Genomic DNA, 22,514 nt, shown 5'->3' on the forward strand with positions numbered 1-22,514 from the left:
TAGATAAAACATCCCAGTGGAAAGTAAAAAAAAAAAAGAGCACTTAACTGAGCTTTTTGCTGGGGAACAAAAGCTTTGGTTCCTCAAATAGTACAATTCCTTAATGAATGAGGGAACCTATATAATCCAGGCAGATTGAATTTACCATCACAGCTAGACTGGATGTTGAAGAGGGTTTTTGGCACACTGGCATTCATCAGTAAGGGCACTGAGTATAGAGTTTGGGAGCTTATGTTATGGTTCTAGAGACACTGGTGAGGCTGGTCAAGAAAGTTCAGCCGCTTGGCATTCAAAAAAGGTAGGTAAATAGGATTCGACAGTAACTTTGCAGAAGAAGCTACTGAGGGGCAGTAGATGGTTGCCCTCTGGATAGAGGCCTGTGATTAGTGTGCACTGCAGGGATTTCTGAAGAGTCCATTGTTGTTTGCCATCTATATAACTGGATCACCAAATTTGCAGATGTAATGGACAGTGAGGAATGTTATCAAAGCTTGCAGAAGGATCTACATCAGCTGTAAAATTGGGCGGAAAAATGGAAGATGGAATATAATGCAGACAACCGTGAGATACCGCACTTTAGGAGGATGAACCAGGTTAGGACGCACACAGTGAACGATAGGGCACTGAGAAGTGTGGTAGAACAAAGAGATCTGGCATTACGTATCCATAATTCCTTGAATCTGGTATCATAGGTAGATAGGGTCATAAAGAAAGCTTTAGTCATATTTGCCTTCATAAATCAAAGTAATGAGTGCAGGATTTAGGATGTTATGATAAAGTTTACAAGACATTGGTGAGGCCTAATTTGGAGTATTGAGTGCAGTTTTGAGCACCTACCTACAGGAAAATATCAATGAAATTGAGAGGGTACGGAGAAAATTTATGAGGATGCTGCTGAGACCTGAGGACCTGAGTTATAGGGAAAGGTTGATCAGGTTAGGACTTTACGCCCTGGAGTGTAGGAGAATAAGGGGAGATTTGATGAGGTATACCAAATTATGAGGGGTATAGATAAGGTAAATGCAAGCAAGCCTTTTCCACTGAGGCTGAGTGAAACTAGAACTGGGGGATATAGGTTAAGTATGACAGGTGAAATATTTAAGGGGATCATGAGGGGGAGCTTCTTCACTCAGAGTCTGGTGAGAGTGTGAAATGAGCTGGCAATGGAAGTGGTGGATGCACTTGCTTTCAATACTTAAGAGAATCTTGGTTAAGTAGATAGATGAAAGAGGCATGGAGGTCTATGGTCCATGTGAGGGTTGATGCAATCAGGCAGAATATCAGTTTGGAATGGATTTAATGTGATTGGGTGAAGGGCCTCTTTCTGTGCTGTAGTACTCCATGACTCTACTTAAAAATATGGCAGATGAGAAACATTTTGCGATGCAATAAATTTGAGCTAACAAAATTACAAAACTATTGTTCTATCATGAGGCTGCATGCTCAAAATATGCCATTACAGTGGTTTCAGTCAGTAGATTTCTCAATGGACAATGAATCCATGAATGCTACCTCACTATTTCTTTTGGGATACAGTACATACATCCCAAAGAGGAAGAAGTATTCTAAAGGGATGATGACACAACGATGGCTAACAAGAGAAGTCAAAGCCAACATAAAAGCCAAAGAGAGGGCATCTGATAGAGCAAAAATTAGTGGGAAGTTAGAGGATTGAGAAGCTTTTAAAAACCAACAGAAGGCAAGCAAAAAAAGTTATTAAGAAGGTAAAGATGTAATGTGAAAGTAAGCTAGCCAATAATATTAAAGAGGATACCAGAAATTTCTTCAGATACATAAAGTGTAAAAGAGAGGCCAGAGTGGATATCAGAGCGCTGGAGAACAATGCTGTAGAGGTAGTAATGGGGGACAAGGAAATGGTGGACAAATTGAACAAGTATTTTGCATCTTTCTTCACTGTGGAAGACACTAGCAGCCTGGTGGAAGTTTCAGGTGTCAGAGGTCATGAAGTGTGTGAAGTTGCCATTATTGGAGAGGACATTTTTGGGAAACTGAAAGGTCTGAAAGTAGATATGTCACCTGGATCAGATAGTGTACACCCCAGTGTTCTGAAAGAGGTGGCTGAAGAGATTGTGGAGGCATGAGTAATGATCTTTCAAGAATCACTAGATTCTAGAACAGTTTGGGAAGACTAGAAAATTGCAAATATCACACCACTCTTCAAGAAGGGAGAAAGGCAGAAGAAAGGAAATTATAGGCCAGTTAGTCTGACCTCAGCAGTTGGGAAGATGTTGGAGTCCATTATTAAGGATGAGTTCTCAGGGTATTTGGAGGCATGTGATAAAATAAGCTGTATTCAGCATGGTTTCCCCAAAGGGAAAATCTTGCCTCACAAATCTGTTGGAACTCTTTGAAGAAATAACAAGCAGGATAGAAAGAGGAAAATCGGTTGATGTTGTGTACTTGGATTTTCAGAAGGCCTCTGACAAAGTGACACATATGAAGCTACTTAACAAGCTATGAGCCCACAGTATTACAGGAAATATTCTAGCATGGATAAAGCAATGGCTGATTGGTAGGAGGCAAAGAATGGGAATAAAGGCAACCTTTTCTGGTTGGCTACCAGTGACTGGTGGTGTTCCACAGGGGTCTATGTTGGAACCTATTCCTTTTACATTTTATGTCAATGATTTGGATGATGGAATTGTAGCTTTGATACAAAATTTGCAGATGATATGAAGATAGGTGGAGGGGCAGGTAGTTTTGAGGAAGTAGAGAGACTACAGGAGGTCTTAGACAGATTAAGAGAATAGACAAAGAAGTGGTAGATGGAATACAATGTTGGGAAGTGTAAAGTCATGTACTTTGGTAGAAGAAATGAAAGGGTAGATAATTTTCTAAATGGAAAGAAAATACAAAAAACTGAGGCACAAAGGGATTTGTGAGTCCTTGTGCAGGATATCCTAAAGGTTAATTTGCAGGTTGAATCTGTGGTGAGGAAGGCAAGTGCAATGTTAGCATTCATTTCAAGAGGACTACAATATAAAAGCAATGATATAATGGTGAGGCCTCACTTGGAGTATTGTGAGCAGTTTTGGGCCCCTTATCTTAGAAAGGAAGTGTTGAAATTGGAGAGGGTTCAAGGAAGGTTCACAAAAGTCATTCCAGGATTGAATGGGTTGTCATATGAAGAACGTTTGATGGCTCTGGGCCTACATTCACTAGAACTCAGAAGAATAATGGGTGACCTCATTGAAACCTATTGAATGGCGAAAGACCTTGATAGAGTGGATGTGGAGAGGACGTTTCCTATGGTGGGAGAGTTTAAGACCAGAAGACACAGCCCCAGGATAGAGGGTCGTTCTTTTAGAACGAAGATGAGGAGGAATTTCTATAACCAGAGAGTGGTGAATCTGTGGAATTCTTTGCCACAGGCAGCTGTGGAGGCCAAGTTTTTATGAATATTTAAGGCAGAGGTTGATAGATTCTTGATTGGTCAGGACATGAAGGAATATGGGGAGAAGGCAGGAGACTGGAGCTGAGAGGAAAATTGTATCAGCCACAAGGAAATGGTGGAGCAGACTTGTTGGGTTATACAGCCTAACTCTGTTCCTATATCTTATGGTCTTATAGTCTTTTTATGTTTTGCTCTTTATTTGTACATTATTTATTTTCATTATTGTAATTGACAGTTTTTAATTTTCTGTTCCAATATACTGCACCCACAAAACAATAAATTTCACCACATATGCCAGTGATATTAAACCTGATTCTGGTTTGTGAAATTGCTGATTAATTCAGACAGTGTTATACAATTAGAAGGGTAAGAAAATGACTAAAGCGCCCAATAATAGGTGACTTAATAGCAATCTGTTGATGTCAAACTGGTGAAATATCAGGGTACCTCAGAGTGCCGAAATGCATAGTAATTGCTTTGAGGAATTCGCATAGGAAGCAAACAAAGCATAAAAAATAATATTTTAAACTATTTAAAAAATATTATTCAGAATGTGAAAGAAATTTAAAGTTACACATGAGATTACAGCAGTACCTGAACTATTGTAAATTTTTAAAAGGAAAATGTTATTTTAAAATCAATTATAGCTTGAAATGGTTATTTTAGGAAATCATAATCCAAAACATGTAAGATAAGATTTTTAGGGCAAGGTTGGACAGCATTTTTTTCTTATTTATTTACTTTTAGCCAGCACAAGGCCAAATAATCTATCTGATCTGTAATGAATGTATAAACAAATTCAAAACTTCGTTCTTTTTTGTTTTATCTGCAAATTTTATTCAATACTTTTAGATTCATTGAAAGTTAATAGAAAACAGCTGATGATCCATCATTTAATAGTCTATTTGCATTTCTAATGATCTTCCAAATGTCTGGTTTTACTTTAATGTTATATGTCTCCAGATTGAAAGAAAATATATTTTAAGTGTTCTTTCCTAAAGTAATACAGCTATAGAAATATCTGATTTTTAATTAACTTATTTAGTGATTAGAAAACAGTGGTAGCATAATTTAAAAATAACATGCACAGGAGAGACTGCAGGTGCTGGAAATCTGGAGCAGCACACACAAAAGAAAGGAACTCAGCAGGTCAGGCAACGTTTGTGATCAGTTGATGTTTGGGCTGTAACCCTTCATCGGGGCTGGAAAGATAGAGGGACGGAAGGCAGAATAAAATGGTGGGGGGGTAGGAGGTGGAGCAAGAGCTGGTGAGTGACAGCTTAATCTATGTGAAGGGGGAAGGTAGAAAGGTGGGGCATGGGGAGAAAGGGAGTGATGTAAGAAGCTGTGAGCTGATAGATGGAAGAGGAAAAAGGGCTGAAGAAGTAGGAATCTGATGGGAGACGGCAGGAAAGGGAAGGAGGTGGAGATTCAAAGGGAAGAAGTTGAAGGTGATGGGCATGTCACCTGAGGGTGGGGAAGAGGAAAGAGAAAGGGTAACTGGACGAGAAGAATAAGAGAAAACAAAATGAGAGGGAGAGGAACAGAGGGGAATGGATACCAAAACTTAGAGAAATAAATGTTGATGCCATAAGGTTTTGCCCCTTAAATCTGTGTCTTCACTGTGGCAATAGAGGAGGCAGTGGACAGACCTATTAGTGTAGGAATAGGAAAAGAAATTGGAATTATAATGGTTGGCCACCAGGAGATCATTACAATGAACAGATGTGGCTTCCTTTACACTGGTGAGACCCAACGCAGATTGGGAGAATCACTTGTCGTGCACCTTTGCTCTGTCTGCCGTACAGCCGGGGTTCCCCTTCCTCAACCTTTTATTCTGGCTTCTGTCCTCTATCTCTTCAGTCTTGATGAAGAGTCGCAGTCCAAAATGTTGTCTAATAATTTCCCTGCATTGAATTTGTCTGACCTACTAAGTTCCTCCAACATTTTGAGTGCTTTATTCCGAATAAAATAACAGCTAATTTTAATTCTTAAATCTTGCACAGCTTAAATAAACAAATGAATTAATGACATCCTTATAGGTGTAGTGAATTGTATTAGAATTAAAAGGTATTCAAATACCGTATCATCTGTTCACCTTAGACCTGCTTCTTTCAACAATTTGTCTCTTGTTCAGAGAATTATGTTCTTACCCATGACAGAATGTAGGATAATGGAGTGAATGATTCAAATTGTTACCAATAACATATGCTCTGGAAGTGGAATGGGATTTATCACTGGTGTCTAATGTTGAGTATTACTTTAAAAGACCATGTAATAAATTCTCAGCTTCTTTATCTGGTTGTAATGTGCTGGATTGTGTTATCCATCCATTATAGAATTTGCACAATTTTTATTACACTCATTTCAATAGAATGAGAATTGGGCGGGTTCCACAGAGAACAGGTGGAGCACAAAGCTAGAATACCAGTCATATTGGAACGAAAAAGTCACCACCTTTACGTCATATACTATTTGTATTTATTAAGAAATAGAATTAAATGAAATCCAACAGGTTATGATTAATTTACAACAATTCACTTCACTCACAAAACCTAAAGATCAGTTACAAGTCTGAAAGCTCTGATGGTTAATACTGGGTCAACCCATCATAACTCACAGAATTCTTAAGCATCCTGTAGCCAATCTGTGGTACATTGAGAAGAAAAAACATATGAGTGGTAAACTCTTTTTTAAAAATATGAACTGTGAGAAAGAACATTTAAAATTTGTGTCTTTAAAATAGTCAAAACTACAGTGAGAAAAGTATTAAAAGAGTCAAACAGATTCTAAAGTTTTGTTGATTTTCATTCAGAAATTCTAAACTGGAATTGACCACAGCATACGCCAACAAGTCACACATCTACATTTAGTTTACTTCCTTCTCCAAGGATTGGCACCTTGTCGTGGTGGAGAGGCTAGCGAGTTCCTGATAATCCTGAGTTTAGCAATCTGGTGCTTAGCTTCTGCTAGGGTCACCCATAGTGGTAAGGTCAAGCGGGAGGTTTCAGGCAAACGGCAACCCAAACAAGACCCCAGTAGTGCAGCTGGCAGAAGACAATGACACACCACATCGACAGTGAAGGTGGAGGAAGGCTGCAGCAAAGGAAGGTCCTCAGTCATCTTGTATTCCAGGCCACTGGACCCCGACTCCAATCTGTCAAGGGCCGTGTGGTGGCTGCCTGTGCATTAGCCTCCCCTACGTTAAACAAAGTTACGCACAGGCGTTCTCCATTAAATAAATCCACCAAAAACCCCTCGACTCAAGCAACCACACTACATTGGTAGAAATCTTAATCAAATATGATTGCAAGGACACATTTGCGTAATTTTTGCTTTATTTTAAATAAATAGGATACAAAATCTGATTTACAAAGGCATGTTTAGTCTTGTTTTCACACACTACACAGATTTGTAGGAGTCCTTAAAAGGGAACAATAAATAGATCATTGAATTGTCAGAGAGTTAACATTAGGTTTGCTCTGCCCCATTAGTTTCGTTGATACCCATCCCAGTATATCAGGTTTTTCCACATACTTCATGCTGGTAGCTGTTGTATTATCGTAAATGTTATACCATTGTCTGGTTGAGATGGAACTATGCTGTTAGACGCAAGTACACGTTTCAGACAAAATTGAACCACGTCACTTTAATAAAGTGCACAAAAGAGATTCTGCAGATGCTGAAAGTCAAGAGCAACACACACACACAAAATTCTTGAGGAATTCGGCGGATCAAGGAGCATTTATGGAGAGGAATAAACAGTTTGGGGCTGACATCCTCCATTGGGAGTTGTTCATGCGGTTTGTGTGTGTGTGTGTTACTCACTGGTCTGCTATGGTCTATATATTGAATAGACATGGCACCATTCAGTCAGCAGATGTGGTGAAGCTGGATGGGTAAGCAGACTGTTGAGCTGTAGATCAGAGTCTGGGTATGTAATCAACAAACAGTAGCCTGGAAAACAAGTCATAACGCGTTGGCACTAGATAAGTGAAGTGAAAGAAATAAAAATCCAGAGCTTGAGAGACACAAATGCTGATTTTGAAATAAAAGAACTAGCAATGGTGATTGTATTGTAAAATCAGCAACAATACTCGTACAGATCCGGGGCACAAGGATTGTCACTGTAACAAAGGTCGTTGCCAGGCTGGGTTAAACCAGGGCTGTTAAGGCCAAGTTCTGTATCTTTAACCCGTGGACTACCAAGAAACCCATAAACTGGGCGGACCCAAGTGCAGAGGAGACCAAAGATGAGGATGGAGTTGAACAAAGAATCTTTACTTGAGGATTGGTTTGTAGCGAACACAGGCTAGGCCTCAAGAACCATTACATACAGGTTAGGTAAATTCAAAACTGAGCATAGACAAACAAGACAGAGGGAATTCAGTGGAGAAACAAAAGAAGACACAGATGTACTGATAACTGAAACAAAACAGGTGAAAATAATCGACTAACAATCAGGGATGGAGGAGTATTGGAACCTGGAGGATGCTGGCACCCCCTGGTGATCAGGATGAAGCATGACAGGACCCCACCACAACGTACAGCCAGCACCTGATGTTCCAGGGTGCTTCATATGGTGATTCAGAAGTCCCTGATCAGGGCCAGATTCAGGATGTCATGGGAGGGAACCCACAATCTTTTCTCTGGGCCATAACCCTCCAAATTCACCACGTACTTGAGCCAACTATGAACCAGGCAGGAGTCCAGAAGCTGACGGGCAGTGCATGCTGGATGACCGTCGATGATGTGAGGGGCTAGGGGTAGTCTCTAAGCCTGCACAGAAGGGCTTTTAGGTGGGAGGCAGAAAGTGACTGGGTTGAACTTTGAACAAAGTAGCGTGGTGCCAGTTTCTGACACTGAACATACAATGGAAGGTCTTTGGTGAAGAGCCAGACCCTTTGATCAAGACGGAATGAAGGCCCCAGCTGCCTTCAACGGTTGGAAAGCCACTGTGGCTGCCGAGAGGCCTTCAGCAGGGCTGCATGAGCTTTCTTCCACTTTTGCCAGTAACAACACACTAGCTGTTCAGCAGATGGGAGTCCTCTTCAGACTCCTGCTCAGGAAACAGAGGGAGTGGACAACAAACTGACACTTAAAAAGAGTCATATTTACCTGCAGAAGAGTGGTGCAGAGGGTATGATCAAACTCTGGCCAGAGCAGATGATCACTCCAAGTGGATGGGTTATCTGACACAAGACATCTCAGGGTCTTGTCCAGGTCCTGGTTGGTCCTCTCCATCTCTCCACTGGACTGGGGGTGAAATCCCAGTGAAAGGCTGACCGTAGCTCCAATGAGCTGACAAAAAGGCCTTCCAGAACTGGGAAGTAAGCAGAGGCCAGTAAACTGAGGGCCTCGGTCAGAAACAACATTCCGGGGAAAGCCGAGTGCTCCAAACACATTGCAGCACAAGTTTGGCTGCCTCTTGAGCTGAAGCAAACTTGGATAGGGGCTCATACTGCCAGTCCTTGGAGAACGGGTCCACCACCACTATAATCATGGTGTTAACTTGTAATGGTGACAGACCAGTAATGAAGTCTGTGAAGATATGGGACCAAAGACGGGAAGGAGTGGGCAGGGGGTGAGGCAGCCCCTGTGGACATTATCTGAGTTCTTTGTTCTAGGTGCAGATGTGACAGGCTGCCACATATGATTTAACATTCCCATCCGCGCCCGGCCACCACAACCTCCTCTTGATGAACTCTGCCCCTGGATGTTCTGCAATACTTGATGTGAGCCCCCACTGTAACACATCTGAACAGATAGAGTCTGGGGTAAAAAGGTGACCCGCTGAGCTGCTCCAGAGTCTGCCTCCCGCTATTGTACTCTCCTGATGATTGTCTCAGCCTGCCATCAGACTGGTGCCACCAGCCTGGATGGGTTCTGGGACGGCAACCAGGTCTGGTTGTTCAGATTGCCTGTAGAGGGAGTCCAGCTTCGGATTCTTCAAACCTGGATAGTAGCTGATGACAAAATCAATAAATTAAAAAAAGAGAGGGACTACTGAGCCTGGCATGAATTTAACCACTTTGCCTCGTGAATGTAAGGCAGGTTCTTGTGTTTGGGCTAGACTGCAAATGGGTGTTCGGCCCCCTCCAGCCAGTACCTCCACTCCTCTAGGGTTAATTTAGCCGCCAACAACTCTCTAGTCCCTATGTAATAATTCCTTGCCACAAGAGAGAGTCATTGGGAGAAGAAAGCAAAGGGATGGAGTTTCTGGTCAGACGGTAGTCATTACATCTACTTCAATAATGATTGGTATCTTAGGTCAGGGAGAACAAGGATGGGAACTGTTGTGAAGTGATGTTTCATTTTTGGAAAGCTACCTTGGCTTCTGAAGTATAACGAAATGGGCTGGAGGTTCCCTTAGTTGGAGCAGTAAGGGGTGCTGCGAAGGAGCTGAAGTTGAAGATGAACCTCTGGTAAAATGACCGAACCCAGAAACCACTGGAGCTGCTTGATCATTGCTGGTTGTGGAAAATCCCTGGGGTCTTGCTAGGGTCCATCTGTAGATTCCCCTCAGAGACAGTAAACCAGAGGAAGGAGACTCTGGAGATGTGGAACCCTTCTCCAGTTTAATGAATATGTCAGGAGTAAACATTGAAGGACCCATCAAACAAGTTGGGCATGTCCGTGGTGGGTCTTGGAGAAGATGAGTATATCATCCAGGTACACAAAGACTAAGCGATTTAGCATCTTTGATAAGGGCCTGGAAGACTGCTGGGGCACTGACTAAACCAAACGGCATCACAAGATATCCGCAGTGGCGAGTGGGGCTTTCAAAAGCGATCTCCCATTCAACACCCTCCTGAAAGTGGGTGAGGTTGTATGTGTTCCGGAGGTCCAGTTTAGTAAAGATGGTTGACCCTTGCAGCAACCCGAACATTGTGGTCATTAGTGGCAAGAGGTATCGGCTCTTCACTGTGACCTTATTGGGGGCTCAATAATCTTCACATGGTTGAAGTCCACCATCCTCTTTTTGCCATGAAGAAGCCTGCTCCAGCAAGGGATGTGAAGGGGCAGATGAAACCAACTGCAAGAGCATCACAGATGTACTCCTTCATGGCCACCATCACAGGAAAAGACAGGGAGTAGACCTTTCCTCGATTCCGACAGATTTCAGGCAGCAACTCAATTGCTCAATGAGGTGGGAGGGCTGTGGTCCTTTTCTTACTGAAAACCTCTAGCAGATTGCATACTAAGGAGGAATTGAAGATAACTCAGGAGAGGTGGGTAGGCAGTCAGCCTCCAGTGAAAAGACCATCTGTGGGGTATACCAGTGGACCAGTCAATTTGCGGGTTTTGGAGACTGATAACCAGGTGTGTTCCAAGATCAACAGGAACTGCAGTGAATGAACTAGGTGAAACTGGATGGACTTGGTATGCTGTTCTATATGGAGACAGATACTTCCAGGGCCCAAAGATCTTCCGTCCAGAGGTATGACCAGGACTGATTGTTTGAGACAAGCTGGGGGGAACTCAGATGTCTTGCTAACCTGAACTCTATGAAATTGCCTGCTGCTGCACCAGAATCCACAAAAGCTCTGAGGGCATGTTGGTGTTTGTTCCAGGAGATGGAGGTGGACAGCATGACTCCAGATGTAGCAGACCTGGGAGCCATCACAGACCTCCCTTCCCTGGACAGATCAGGACCGGCAGAACAGAAATGGCCCGGCTCACCACGGTACAGGCAGCACATTCCCTTCACTTGCCAGTCCTGCTCAGCTGGAGAAAGTTGGGTTCTGCCCAGCGGCATCAGCTCTACTGGGGGAAGCTGAGGGGAGTTGGGGGCTGTGCAAGACCATGATGAGTTTGGAGGTGCTCGATGACTGGCAGCCCTGGAGGACTCACTGCGACGCTCTCTCCTCCTGTCCTGGAGATGATCTGCAACATGGATGGAGGTTTTGATGAGGGTCTTGAGATCGTCAACTGTGTTTCTGGCTGCCAATGCATCTTTAATTTCACCTGATAACCCACAGTGGAACATTGCTATTGGGGCTTCAGTATTCCAGCCTCTCTCTACCACCAGAGCACGGAACTCAATCGCTTAGTCAGCTATGCTATGGGTATCCTGATGAAAGTGAAATAGTTGGTTGGTTGCCTCTCATCTGTTAACTGGGTGATCAAGCAGCCTCTTCATCTCCCTGGTGAAGAGGTACAAGTCTGCACAGCTTAGAAACCTCTTCTCCCAGGGTGCCATATCGCAGCTGAGAGCTTTTCCAGAGTAGGCCACTGTGCAGAGGTGAGAGGGATACTTGGTGGGTTGCAGCTCAAAATTCAGAGTGGAGTACTGAGTACAAACTCTCTACATGTCCCTTGGTTGCCATCAAATTGTTTAGATGCCAGCAGTTTGGGAGACTTGGGAGCAGGGATGGCAGCAAGAACTTGCTGGCTCAGCTGGATAATTTCAGTGAGCATCTGCAGTGAGTTCAAAATCGGTTGGAGTACACACTCATGTCCACTCACCATGATTTCCTGGCTGGCCAGCACAGACCGGAGGTGCTCACGCTCCGCTGGGTCCACATGTCTGCTCAGTCTTGCTGTAACGAAGGTGGGTGCCCGGCTGGGCTGAAACTGGGTAGCGAAGGCACAGTTCCATATCGTTAACCTGTGGACTAGGACAGATGTAGACCTGGTAGATTCAACTGCAGAGGAGACCAGAGACAAGGATGGAGTTGAACAAAGAATCTTTACTTGAGGATTAGTTCATAGTGAACACAGGCTAGGCCTCAAGAACCACTACACACAGGGTAGGTAAACTCAAGGCTGAGCAAAGGCAAACAAAACAGAGGGATTTAAATAGAGAAACAAAATAAGGCATAGGTTCACTGATAACAAAAGCAAGGCACATGAAAATAATCAGCTGATAATAATCAGGGGAGGAGCACTGGAGACTGGATGTCTCTGGCACCTAGGGCTGCCAACTTCTCGCTCCCAAATAAGGGACAAAAGTAGCAGTCAAATATGGGACACTTGTGTTTACCCCGAGAAAGACCACCATGACCATGAAGCCTTGCGCGGGCACCTGTGTGCACATGCGTGACGTGCGCATGTGTGTACGTGCCGATTTTTTTTCTACAAATCGGTTTTGGCTTAATTTTCCCGATTCTGTTAAGTGAAACTACACTGTACATACATTGTTTCTACTTTATATAGGCAGTGTATTTATCATATCATTCCCGCTTTTACTATATGTTAGTGTATTTTAGGTTTTATGTGTTATTGGTATGATTTGGTAGGTTATTTTTTGGGTCTGGGAACACTCAAAAAATTTTCCCATGTAATTTAATGGTAATTGCTTCTGCGCTTTACGCCATTTCGGCTTACGAACGGTTTCATAGGAACACTCTACCTTAGCGGGGGAAATACGGGACAAGGGTGGTCCGTATGGGACAAACCAATTTAGTCCAATATATGGGATGTCCCGGCCAATACAGGTCAGTTGGCAACCCTACCAGCGCCCCCTAATGATTAGACCAAAGGATGACTGTCAACTTGTTGGGCTGGAGAGGTTTGTGAGTTTCTGGCATCCCGAGATTGTTGCCTTCTTGAATTTAGCCATTTGGTGCTTAGCTCTTGGTGGGGTCACTCAAGTGGGAGGTTCCAGGCAAAGGACAATCCAACCAAGACCTCAGAAGTGGAGCTGGTGGAAGATCACAGCAGCAGTGAAGGTGGAGAAAGGCTGCAGCATTAAAAGGTCAACATTTGCATTGCATGCCATGCTATTGGACCCTGACCTTGACCTGTGAAGGACTGTGTGGTGGCTGCCTGAGTATCAGCATGCCTATGTGAAACAAAATCATGCACAGGTGTTCTCCATTAAGGGATTCCATGCTAACATTGTGGGAATCCCTTGGGGAACGTCATATGTGATTCGAGTGATCACACTACAACTATTACTGTTTCAGTCCACAACGGACAGGGAGGCTGTTGATATTCCTGTCTTAGTCAAAAAAATTAACATTTAAATTTTCAGTAGGTTTCAGAAAAGCATGAGTGATAAAGGGAAATCTGAATGATGGTTTCACTCTGCAATACAAATCAGGATAAAGAAGTGGGAGATTTTGGTGTGAAAGCACTGTACCTAGCAAATGTGACATTGGAAAAACTGGCTGAAAGTCAGAGAGAGCGAGAGAGAGAGGCTTAGAGTTACAAATGAATTGTCAGCAGATGATTCAGGATAAATGGCTTGAAAGGATAAAACAAACATACAGAAAGAAGGTACCATCAGTCAAACAACAGTGCACTCATATGTTCTGCTGGCTGGATCCAGAATCATCATACTAAATATCAATCATTATTATCTTTAATAATGTCTTATAATCTTTTCTATGGCTCTTGATCAAAGGCCTTCTCTTTCTTTCTTTTTAAATCTTTTTATTGAGTAAGTATACAAAAAAGGTAAGCCATATAAACATTAATACAATGTTAAAGTATAATAAAATTCCAAAAGATAACAATACCAAAAAGAAAATACTACAAACAATGTAATTTAAGCATAAGAAAGCAAGATAACATAATAGTATACTAGATTTTATATATATCAATGGAAAAAAAAAGAAAAAAAAACCCCAAAAAAAAAACCCACCGTGCAACTAACTAAAAGCAAAGCAAAGCAATGGGCTAACTTGAAACCAAACAGAGTTAAACTTAAAATCACGTCCTCAATCCCGACCTCCATTAAAACAGTGAAAAAAAAACAAGAAGGGTAAATATTACATTAAATGAAAATATCGAATAAAAGGTCCGAAGGCCTTCTCAAAGTCCAGACAAACCACAAAAGCTGCTGCACCCTGATCTATTTTCTAGTCACCACCACAAAAATGTCTGACAGGTTGTTAAGCATTTCATTTATTCATGCTGCCCCCGCTCAATCCTAATATTATTTTCCAATTGCTCACCACTTAATAAAAGTTTCCAACATTTTCCTGATGGTTAGTGTTAGGTAAACTCATCTATAATACCCTTTTTTCCCCTTCCCACTTTCCAGCCAGTGGGAACTGATCTAGAATCTATGAAATTTTAGAAGATGGAAATCAGTGTATTCACTGTCTGGTGTCACATTCTTCAAAGTTCTGGGAGGCAGGTGATTAAACACTTGAACTTTATTGATCTACATTCCCATTAATTTCAGCAATTACTGCGTTATGGAGAGAACAAGGAGTAAATCTGTAAGACGGAACTAGGAAAACCTGGTAAAGCTATTGATAACCTAGTACCCAAAGGTAGGTCAGGGTCATCATTGAGATCAAGGTATTTCAACAGGCGGGAGGAAACCAAATCCATTCCAGCCTCTGTGAGAACTAATGGAGCAGGAAGTATTAACAGCAATACCACCAGCAATAAACAACACCTCATTGAAGCAATGCCCCATTTCATTGCAGGAAGGAATGTCTGCAGCCAAGTCAACACAGCTGAGAGGTAATATTATCCCACCTAAGCAATATTAAAATAAAGGTAAAGATAAAGATGAGCCCTATTTGTCTCATGTATAGTGAGATACATCATTTACATCATTAATGTCAACAACCAGCACAGTCGGAGGACGTGCTGGTGCTGGGCACAGTCCACAAATACCGCCTGTGCTTCCAGCACTAACATAGTATGCCCACAATTTACTAACCATAATCCGTACATCTCTTTGGAATGTGGGATGAAACTGGAGCACCGGGAAGTGAGACAAGAAGAATATAACTTAAGATAACTTTAAGCTGATCACCAAGCCAAGATATAAATACGTATCTTTATAAAAGAATCGATATTACATTTTTTATATGTAATATTATTGGAAGTTCATATGAAGGACTAAATTGTCAGGTGTAAATATACCATTTTACAAGCATCGCATCACATCAGTCACTGGTGCACCACATTCTGTGTACTGAACATGTATTTTATCACTCAGCAAATACATACTCTGTTTTGTATTTAATATTCCAATAATATTTGAGTAGTTTTGCAGATATTGTTTGATTAAGTATTCTTGTTTGTTTAAATAATTCATTATGGGTTATATGTAAAAATAAGTGAATTGCATACGTTATCACACTACCACGTGATATGTGGCACCTCACTTAAAGTAAAGACGAACTTACACCCACATTTTCAGACTCCTGTGTTTTCCTTGAATTAGTTTAATATTTTGAAGTTACAAAACGTAATATGCTCCAGATCAGGTTGGGTGAATAAACACATCATCAAGTCTGGAAAGCTAACTAACAAGCACTGGTCTGGAAGACAAGAAGGTGTAACTATCACTTTGAAATAGAACATAAACATGGGATTTAAGAATTCTCATGGCTACCTCTTTTCAGTTCATCAACATTTCATTGGCCCTTTAGGGCCTATTTTCCTGGTCTTATTCGTAGTGGCATATTCATGGTTCAACATTGTGGCATCAACTTCAATACTTCATTGCATGCCAATGCCAATCCTACATGCCTTGTGTACCTTGTGTGGGCACAAGCACATCATTCAAATTCTCATTATACTCTATGTGCGCCACAGTGTTCAAACTACGAGAAACAACCCAATTCAAAATGAATTTCAATCTCTCAGGACATTAAAGCCCTGTGCTATGTAAATGATCTTTTTGCCCAATAATTACTGCTAACTGATTCATTCTCTTGCAGAACAAAAAACTCAATTATTTATTGGATTTAAGTCATTTATAAGACAGTAATTGTTGGCAGAGGTGTCAATTGTTAAGGTAACAAAGACCTTTTCATTTCTTATTCAATTTAATAATCTCAAAGTGAATGTCCAAATTTAATTAAAGAAATAGAAAGATATCTGTTGCAGAAACTGAAATTATTCATTGTCCCTAATTTTTTGATAATTGTCAAATAGGCATATTCTGTACGTAAAGGAATGTTTTGCAGAAGGTATCATAAATGCTATCTTTTGAAAATTCATTTGTCAAGCTTTTGCAGTGTCTTCAGCCACCTGGGAACAAGCTCCAGAATTCTCTCACTAATCTGTGTCTGTTTCTTCCTTAAAGAAATTCCCCCAGACTTACCTCATTGATTAAGCTATTGGTCATTTGTATTTAGGATACCGTGCACAATTCTGATTTGATGGAGACAGACGTGAGAGTACAGAGGAACATCTGGAGAAACTTCTGAAATACCTGCTTCACTGCCGCTGCTACTGTGTGGTCCAGAATCTCCGAGGGGAAGGCCCTGAATCCTCGGCTTTGCTTGTTTCAGCAGCTGGGGCGAGCTCAAAGGTGCTCGGCAGAGGATGGCGCTTGGGAGGTTGTATCAGAGAGGCTGGTCGGAGGCTCGAAGTTTTCGGACAGACGGACTCAGTGTCGGCTGTTGTCGGGTGCTTCCAATGCATCGGCAGTTGTTGATGCCTGGGGTTTATAGCAGGAAGTTTCTCTCTTTTGCTGCCTGCTATCGGGGACTTGGGAGTCAATCAGGACTTTGAGACTTTTTTTTACCGTGCCCATGGTCTGCTTGTTCTTTATCAAATTATGGTATTGCTTTGCACTGCTGTAACTATATGTTATAATTATGTGGTTCTGTCAGTGTTAGTCTTTGGTTTGTCCTGTTTTTCTGTTAGATCACTCTGGAGGAACATTGTATCATTTCTTAATACATGCATGCATTTCTAAATGACAATAAACGAGGACTGAGTGTTCTCATAATCTAATTTATTGGAGCTGATCAGATTATCCCGGCCTGTGATTTGAGGCCTCTGCCTGGACTAGGCCTATGGCAGAATTATTTCTGTTTCTTTGAACACACGTCCCAATATACTGCGGGCATCACTGCTACAGTCTGACGCCCTTCTGTTAGTAATCTCAGAGAACCTCTCACCATTTCATTTTGAAACTGCTGGAAGCACTTAAAAAATTAAAATTATATATATTTATTTGAAAAAAGCATGAAATTGATGTTAATTAATCAAAACATAAATATACATTAAAAGAATGTAGTACTAAAAAATAGTTAATCGTCTTTTAAATTTAGATCCTTCAGCTCATGCAAATCAATGGAGCTTTTCCAGATGCACCAGGCTTGGTGCTAAGGGACTAGACGTGAATTGTATCCAGTTCCTTGTCTAAGCAGCATACAGAATATTGCCACCTCAGTTGTGAGCATGAGGTCTGATGTATCTGCATCTGACTTGCAGTGTGCTCCAGTCTCTGTACTCTTGTGCGCAGATGGGAAATCTTTCATAATGTCCCATCCAAATGCAGGTTGTTTGCCAATGGGTCTGCTGGCAATGCAACTGTTTCATATTTTACATAGCTTGGTAAAAATGGTCATGTGATATCTTGGGCGACCTCACAGTTGTTATTTAATTGCAAGTTGCTTTTATAGCACCGGGTATGCTGAAAAAACATGAAGGTGAACTAACAGACAAATAGTCCCTATTGTTACTTCTATGCCTAATACATTAAATTTTGCCTCACAGCACTAAGACTCTATATGGAAGGAGAGACAATTCATCCACACCCCTATCCATTTTCAGCCTCAGTGATGTTACCAAACGTTCTGGACAAGTTCTTAGAAATGAACAAAGGTTGAACACTTACGAAAGTCTTGTTTTCGGAACCTGTGGAAACTAGCTCTGTGGGTTTTGTTTTAGATATGCCCACTGTCCTTTCATGTAATTACTGGTGTAATTTCAGGACCATAAAACTATGAAGGAGAAAATCAAGATGACTTACCTCTACAGCAATCTAGAGCTTGTAAAGAGAGACAATTTTAAATTAGAATTGGTGCATATGATCCAATTTATAAAAGTCTTACTTCACATTTGGCATATTTTCAATTCACTAAATTAAAAGATAACAAGTAGATTTTCAACAGGCTAAATAATTTCACTCAAATGCTTGCAACACCTGTATTCAGTTTATGGATTCTATGCTCTATCCAATGCCCAATTTGTTCATAAGGTATTTTGCACTTCCAATGCACACAGGGATACTTATTTCTCCAAAGTTCAACCTGACAACACTTTGCCTCCTCTAAGTCCTAAATTGTTAATGACTGGTGCTGACACTATCTCTGCCCACTATTAATTCTGGCACCCTCTTCCTTTTCAAAAGCGTCTCTTCACCATTTCCTCTTTCCCACTGTTTCTTCTGTCCATCTCCTTCACCTTCCCATCCCACCTCACTGCCTTCTATTTTCTCCCTGAATTTTCACTGAGGGAGCTGAAACAATTTTCAAAAGTTGTAACATTCCTAAATTCTGTAGACCAGAAGTTGGAGTTAATGTCAGTATTATCAGCAGAAAGAATATTGGTTCATATGTGCAGAATAAATATGTTTTACTAACAAGTATATTGTGAGATGATCAGGTTTACTTTGGGGAACCACTGATTCAAACGTTGTCTTAATCCCCATGTAATGAAATGAGTCCTCGCTGTTGTTATGTCGCCATCTGGTGCCTAGATTGGTTTTTACAAATGGTTACACGGAAGTCCAGTAAACTGTATTCTAGTTTGAGAGTTTTAGATAATGCCATAAAGTTCAAAAACAAAGCTTGAAGCAAGCTCGTAAATAATAACTGAAGTCTTAAGATTGTTTTATAATCATAAAGTCTCTGACTGGTATCGTCCATTTTGAGTCAGAAGCCTATTTACTTCTACTGCCTGGAAAATGTCAGTGCCTCAGGGCCATTAAATCTGGGATGATTAGAAAAGGCACTCACTGTAGTCTCCCTCCTTTGCAATACTTCAATAACTTTATCATTTTAAAATCACATTATGTCCATAAAATCTACTTTGAAATAATTGTTTCACTTTATAAACATTAATCTTACTGACTGCATAAACACATCACTCAATGTGAACTTTTCCAAAAGAAAAAAAATGCTTCTCATGGAGACAGTGTTCCATGAGAAGGCAAAAACAATGTACAGCATCTGTTTGGCGGATCGTATTCAATTGTTGTAAATTAATTACATGCCCCTGATTCAACTCCTCAGTTGGTGCTCTCAATTCTGAATATAAAAATGTTTGTTTAAAAAATGTCTCTGATCCTTTAATTATAATTCTTCAATGAATATTGAGAGAGGTATATTTTCATCAATTTTCCTTTCATGCCATCAAATTTCATTTTGTTCATTGTGTTACCATACTGATTGTTCCTGAGCAGCAAATTGTAGATTTATATACAATAGTGTTTATCATCACTGAAGATATTTCCTAAAATTTTAAGAGGATTACATTTTTGCCTGTATATGAGATAAAGTAATATCAGAATAAATGCAGATTTCTAATACATTAGAAAAATCATTTTCTGTCTCCACCTGATATGCTATGTAGGCTAAACTGCATGTACTGGATGGCTTTTTTGCCTGAATGAGCAAATACTTTAAAAATGAAGTCACTTCTACATCTTTGAGACCTGTCCTGGAGCAACCGATCTGGTAAATTTGCTGACTAGGCAAGTGCACTTCCAGGACTTTGTGAGCCGAGAACCTGCCGGTGATATGACAGTAATAAAAGCAGAAGATGCAAAATAATGCTCGGCAGTCAGATGGCAAACACTGGGCGATAAACAGAAGAGGTCAGTCAATGACCTCTCATTGGCAAGATGACAGTATAGCTAAACCTTCCTCAGAGAAAAGGCTGACTAAATTTCCTAAGCTATCAACGCTGCTGTTGGGCAACACAACCATTGCGCCACTGTCTGCCCTCAGGCCACGACTGAACGTCGTAAACTTCTACATAGAAATACAGAAGAGCGCAGCGCAGGAATAGTCTCTTCATCTCACCATGTCTGTGCTGATCATGTTACCAGATTAAACTAATTCCATCTGCCTGCACGTGGACTGAATCCCTCCATTCTCTGCCTCCTCATTGCCTCTCGAAATGTCTTTTCAATATTGCTACAGTATTTGTTTCTATCATCTCCGTCCAGACACCTTTTAGTTCCATGTAAAAAAATTCAGTTTGCAGAACTCTCACCTGAAGCCTGTGAAGGTGAAGGAGTATGATGGGAGAAGCAAGGGGAATTTCTCTGTTAGGGAGAAGTAATGAGGTGGCTAACATAAGATGAAGCTACTTTGACTGAGAGGAACCACTAATATGAGAGACATATTGAGAAGTTTACCTTGATAGGCAAATATCTTGATTTTCTGTTTATGTATCATTTGATTTTTCTTTATTACTCTCAAGAGACAACCAATGTTCATATGCATTCCCATTTAGCAGGCATAATATTCTTTAGCATACAGAAATAATTCATTCTGGTGTAGCAGCTGCTGCATTGTAGCACACTGTGAATCTTGTTAGGTTGTTAATGTCATCCATTTCATGTCATTGGGCTCACATAAAGCTATGATTGTTGCTGGACAGTGAGGGATGACTTTCCATGAAGAATTATTGTCACTCTACAGTGGTGTACAGGATTGTGAAATGATTTGACTGACGCTGGTGTGACTGAGTATGACCGCCAACTTGAAGTTGGTTCCTAGCTTCTCCTCTATATGGTCTGCTCTGACAATACTTATAATGGCAATTTCAGAGGGAGCAGTTGCAATGAGGTGCTGAGGATTATCAGGATGCTGAAATAAAACAAATGTTCAGTGTTTCTCATTCCCATGGAGTCACCTTAATGCCTGTGTGATCGAAAGAGACAGGAATAGGTGTGAGATTGATAGTCAAAAGTTAGCAGCTGTACAGAAATGCATGACAGACACTACAGTCATCATATATAATTCTGAGCAGAGGGGAAATGTACTTCATCTACTGCTGAGACTTCATCGGTTCCTTCCTATTGTTTACCTTGAAGTGATCAATTGATGCAATGGCTCTAAATAAAGTTCATTTCAAGTTCCGTGAGGGATTTCTCATCATTGAAAGACAGTGGGCCTCAGTGAATAGAAATGTTAGTCTCTTGATATTCCAGTTGCTGATCAGAGAATTGTGATGTGCATTACTCTCAGCAATGCTGGATGCAATTTTGAGTAGCCAGCTCAAATCATGCAACTTCTCAATCACTGTTTACATTTGCAAGGCGAAGAGGTTTGCATGAAATTATATTCTTAGTAGTGGTCAAATTTCTTTATGCAAGGTGCCATTTGGCAGGAAGTAAAGAGTGGCTGCAGCCAATTGTGCAGGTAACAAATCAGGGACATCCATTTATTTGTTGTTGTCAGGGTAGCTGTGTTGACAAAGCAGACGGAGAGTATTATGCTTCATCTGGACTTTGCCAGTTGGCACCTTGACTTCTGTAGGTTCCTTATGGGAGAAATAATGAGGCAGTTAGGATAAGATGAAGTTCCTTCGACTGACAGGCACTACCAAAATGGGAGGTGTGAGTATAGCACTGTTCCTGCTCCTGTTGCTGTTTAGGCTCTTTCCCATGGCTTTCAAGTTCCAATTTTCTTTCCCGTTCTTCCTTCAGCACTTGTGCAGCATGAACAAATCATGACTGAGTCTCTGCACTTCTATGATATGTTCTGCTGCGGAATCCAGGCAAATGTCAACAATGCGAGTTCATCATAAATACAAACGTAGTTCTGTGGCATTTTCTTCTCCTTCCTTGGTATTTTGTTCAGATTTCAAAGTAATTTAATATCAAAGTATGCTTACAATCAGTGGCCAGTTCATTAGGTACCTCCTGCACCTAATAGAGTGGCTACTGAGCATATGATCATGGTCTCCTCCTGCTGTAGCTTGTCCATTTCAAGTTTCACCATGTTGTGCATTCAGTGATGTTCTTCTGCACATCACTATTATAACACCTGGTTATTTGAGTTGCTGTCACCTTCCTGTTAGCCTAAGCCATACTGGCCATTCTATTCAGACTCTCCCACTAACACAAGGCGCTTCCCCCCCACAGAACTGCCAAGAGCATGAGTTGTATAGCCTTTGAATGTGAGTCTATAGCTTGTGGAAGAACTTCAGAGTTGAGGAGAGTGAAGTTACTTACGCTAGTTCAGGAGCCTGATGGCAATAACTCAAAGTTCAAAATAAATTTATTATCAAAGTACATACATGTCAGCATATGCATACCACTTTGAGATTCACTTTCTTGTGGGCATTCACAATAAATACAAAGAAGCAGAATAGAATCAACGAAAAATCAACACATAACAAAGGCAGACAATGAAAAATCAACACACAACAA

Source organism: Mobula hypostoma, chromosome 1 (assembly GCF_963921235.1).
Source record: "Mobula hypostoma chromosome 1, sMobHyp1.1, whole genome shotgun sequence".
Classification (NCBI taxonomy): domain Eukaryota; kingdom Metazoa; phylum Chordata; class Chondrichthyes; order Myliobatiformes; family Myliobatidae; genus Mobula; species Mobula hypostoma.